The sequence below is a fragment of the Oncorhynchus mykiss genome, chromosome 16 (genome assembly GCF_057628025.1).
Source record: "Oncorhynchus mykiss isolate SJ-2025 chromosome 16, ASM5762802v1, whole genome shotgun sequence".
Classification (NCBI taxonomy): Eukaryota; Metazoa; Chordata; class Actinopteri; order Salmoniformes; family Salmonidae; genus Oncorhynchus; species Oncorhynchus mykiss.
In genome coordinates, this window is record NC_143037.1 from 32,042,514 (window position 1) to 32,047,175 (window position 4,662).

Here is a 4,662-nt window from a genome sequence, read left to right on the forward strand (position 1 = left end):
TTCAGTATGGTTTCATAAACAAAGACATGCTGATGTGCCAGAATATTAAGTATCACATTGTCATAAGTATCAAAACTGTAAGAACAATATGTAGCTTTTCTGCAGAAAGAACCAGCCTCATAAATTTATGACTTTATCCTTTTTCTTCAGTGTGGCCCTAGTACTCTGTCATATAAACAAATACACATTCCATATGAATATAAAAACACAATGTGTAACATTATGTTCCTTTATTGAATAAGGACAAAACAAAGCAGGTAAACCATCAGCTCCTTTCGAAACTGAAGTCACAGTGACTCTACAAGATGGAAAGCACAGAATCCAAGCATATTATACAAAATGATACATACACATTCAAAGGTCTGTATATAACACACCCTGCATGTCTGCACACTAAAATAAATGCAGGACAAATCCATACACATCAACTGAACAGACAAATGAATGGATGCAGTAGCCTCCCTGCAGCCTTGTATTACACACAGTATACCGCACAAACATCATAAGAGGCCAAATTCGTCAAAAAACGAACCCAAAAAAACCCAAATTCCTCTGCCACCGCAGGACATATTTAACCAAAATTGAAAGCACACATACTAACTAAAATAATTCAACACATATTGGTCCCTCAGCAGCCGACCACTGTCGTCATCAGGGAAGATTGCCGGATTGTCCCAGTCCATGGCTGGTGAAGGCCCCACAATATATGCTTGTGCTTTGTTAAATATTAGTCAGGGACCATACCATTCTGCAGAATGTTCTTGTATTTGATTTTGACCTGCTGCCATGTCCGTTTTGGCCCGTTCATGTTTAATACACACACACACACACACACACACACACACACACACACACACACACACACACACACACACACACACACACACACACACACACACACACACACACACACACACACACATTTAATGGAGTCACACTGCAAAAAAATTACTTGGTATTTTTGTCTTGTTTTCAGTAAAAATATCCAAAAATGTATCATAGCTTTATACAGTGTGATGGAGTTACTTTACACAATTTCACTCATATCTGCAGTGCATTTCAATAAAAAATTTAACCGTTTCATAATTACAGTACAACTGCATTTTTGGAGATGTGAATTAAATATTTGAATTGTAATTGTGATGTTTCAGCGGAGCGGTGAGTGTGTAATTGTGCACTACTTACGCATTCAGGCGGTCTGCAATACTTTGCCACGCTTTTTCTCTTTGCTTTATCACATTGGCGGTGTTGCCTTTCTTCTTAATTATATCTTTTACCTCCTCGTATGCCTCCATGAGGATTTGTGCTTCCGACGGGGAAAAGTACGCGGCTCTAGTTGCCATGGTAAATCAGTTAATCTGTGATCTGTGGCGGGGTCTATTTGAGTGAGCCGTGAGCGCGCACCTATCCAGGATTGGTTTCACCTGGCTTAATGAATCCGTGTCTGCTCATCCTGGCTTGGTCTTTGTGCAACCAATTAAGCCTGGACGCACATGTTTTGGCTTCATTGAGCTCAGCTGAGTCATTTATCCCGGATGTCTTAATTCTACTTTTGTGCAACAGGCCCCTGGTTGATACAAAAGCTGAAGACATTAAATATACAAACATCACCATCCTACTTTACCACTTAGATGCTGCATCAAGTTCCAGCAGTATACAACAAAGCAGAAAACCAAATATTAAATGAACATCCAAAATGTGGAACAATGTTAATGAAAAATCTACGCACACATTCATTTTTCTAATGTAGCTGCAGTTCACACTCCACTAGTGATGGGCCGGCTCATTCGGCTCAGCTCACCAAAAATAGCCGGCTCTTTTGGCTCCCAAACGGCTCTTTAAAAAATATATGTTTTGTATTTTTTCAAGTCAAACAGTTTGCGATAGTTTGACTATGATTGGTGTTAAAACAATTAAATTATTCAATGAAATCATATTCTACCTTAGCCACAATGTATTTATTTTGTTATGAAAAAGAATGTTATTAAACATTTGCATTTAAAGTATAACTTTTTAATGTATATAAACAAAGTGCATGTAAATCTAACCATGCAAAACGAATACTATCTGAAAAGCATAAATTAATATTGCACCATATCGAAGAAAAATAAATAACATTTGCAAAACTGCAGTATCCCACAAATTGCAAATAAATGTAAAAAAGAAGGATGCTATTACACATGTGCATTTAGAGTGTAACTATTTTTTTATGTATAAACCATATAAATGGAACAATTCAAAACAAATACAATCTGAACAACATAATATAATATTTCACCATATAAAATAAAAATAAATAACAATGTGCAAAACTGCAGCATCCCACTTAAAACATTAAACTGGTCCCTCTTTTGTCTCCTTTATTGCCATGTTATAACCAGCAGCACACAGCAATGCTGACCATATTTTGATTTTATGAGAGATTTGCATTCAGAAATGCAAGATGCCTCACTTACGAGGGGCTGATTTCTTCTTTTGATTTCTTCTTTCGAGGAGCGGTTTCTACTCTCAGTAATTATTTGTCCCGTTTTCGAGAAGTCCCTCTCAGTGGGAACGGATGTGGCCACTATGCAGTCTCCCTGTCATGACTTTAGTAAGCCGTGGATAAACAGAGGCCTTGTTCTTCCACCAGCTCAAAGGATCTACAGATCTTTCAGAATGAATGTGTGCGCGCTTGAGCATTTAGGCCTATATCATTTTATTTATTTTTTCATTTTTTGAATTAGTTCTTTCTATTCATTAAACATTTTTGATTATTCATATCTACATTTTTTTTTACATTTTATAAATATATTCGGCTCTTCTGATATGCGAGCTGGCTCCCAACGTTCACCCACAAGAGGCGGCTCTTAGAGCCGACTTCGCTCTTTTACTGACCGTCTTTTGAACCATGATGATGTAGCGCATTTCTCTGCCTCATATTTCTGAACAACTGAAATAAATACCCCGTGGCAATTTGAATTTGAACATTCCAAAACACATATTATGAAGACATGCTCACAAAAACAGTCCCTTCTCTGTCTGTCTGTTGTAATGTAGCGGATATTGCAGTTGCACGAGGACGCAGTACCTACACGTTGGAATAAAACAATCAGCGTTTTGTGTGATGATATAGACTCATTTTTGTAGTTGCAGTCATATTGTAGTTCCTGGAAAAAAATAACACTACTTGACTGTTTGCCTCCCGAGGGGCTTAGACAATGTTTGCATTGATGATGAAAAAATAACATTCAGTCGCTAATTAGTCTGTCTTGTTGCATTCTACTTCTGGTCATCTGAACGTTCTAGACAGACGAGCGTGTATCCGGACTGGTGAAAAGTATCGCCCAGTGCCATAGTTATGCCATATACTGTAGGTCCTGGATGGCAGGAAGCTTGGCCCCAGTGATGTACTTGGCCGTGCAGTGCCTTGCAAAAGTATTCATCCCCCTTGGCCTATTTTGTTGCATTACAACCTGTAATTTAAATGCATTTTTATTTGGATTTCATGTAATGGACATACACAAAAGAGTCCAAATTGGTGAAGTGAAATGAAGAAATGGCCTGGGGTGGTAGTGGTTTGTAGGGGAGAAGGACAGACAATGGGGGAAGCCAAACAATAAGTGGAGAGATGTTAGACAACGCCACACAAGCAGTTTAGCGCTATAAAAAGGTTATGCTGAAGCAGTTCAGACTCCCAGTTCAAAGTTATGTTGATGAGCTTTTCTGTTTAGATGCTTGGTTCAGAGTTTTGAGCTCAGTCATGCTAATCGAGATTCCAACCATAAAATGAACAACCACCCAGAACTAAGGATTATGGGAGTCTGAGTCCAGCTGTGGTTCCTGCCTGGAGATAAGGGGTCCAGAGATCCCGAAGATGAGACAAGTGCACTGCCCCCACGTCACGGTTAACGGCGAAACCTCCGAGAGAATGACAGGGGGCTAGAGATTGAATAGAGTTCAAAATAATGAAACATCCACATTCACTCACATTTAGACAGGGATCTACACACACATTTACTTTCGTATAGATCCAGATATGGAGACAATAGCGATGTGAGATTTACAAAGAGAAAATCAGGCTGAGGTATAGTATAGCTGTGAGAGATACAGAATGTCTGGTGAGAACCACGGAGTGGAGACAATCCTCCAAGTGTGTCAAGTGCCATCATGGTCTAAAACATAAAACTAATGCTAACACTGAATTTTAAGCTCTAGAGTAGTGGATACTTCAGTCCAACAACTGCGACGGGTTGGGATGAAATTATAGTTTGGGGTTGGAATAAAAAAATCTAACTAGCAGAAGTTTTGGAAGGAGTGATGGATGGAGGAGGGTGGGACTGAAACCTGACGTCCCCCGTATCCAAACAGCAAGCGGCTGTATCGCAAATGGCATTCCCTACATAGTGCACTTGTTTTGAAGTGGTTGGGCCCTCGTGAAAAGGGTAAATGTTCTCTCCATTTCCCATCTGTATCATCTTAGTTGCCTGATGACAGAGTGCACAAACATTGGTCAGAGATACTTCACTTACATTGGAGACAGACTGGTCATACTATTTAGCAAGCTCCAGACAACGACTACATCTGGTGGTTCAAGATGTTTACCCCATGTTGACGAGGTGCACCTGATGAGGTTATGTGGTTTGTTTTTATATCAATGAAGCTAAAGACACATTTCCACAT

General features: G+C 39.3%; 1 long non-coding RNA gene across 1 annotated transcript; it reads right to left on the minus strand.

Moving 5' to 3' along the window:
* Positions 1-213: 213 nt before the first annotated feature.
* LOC149976647 (uncharacterized) lies at positions 214-1,572 on the minus strand. Its single transcript, XR_016487217.1, has 2 exons — positions 1,186-1,572; positions 214-781 (listed from the first exon to the last, which is right to left on the minus strand). It is a non-coding gene; the product is annotated as an uncharacterized LOC149976647 (long non-coding RNA).
* Positions 1,573-4,662: the final 3,090 nt, after the last annotated feature.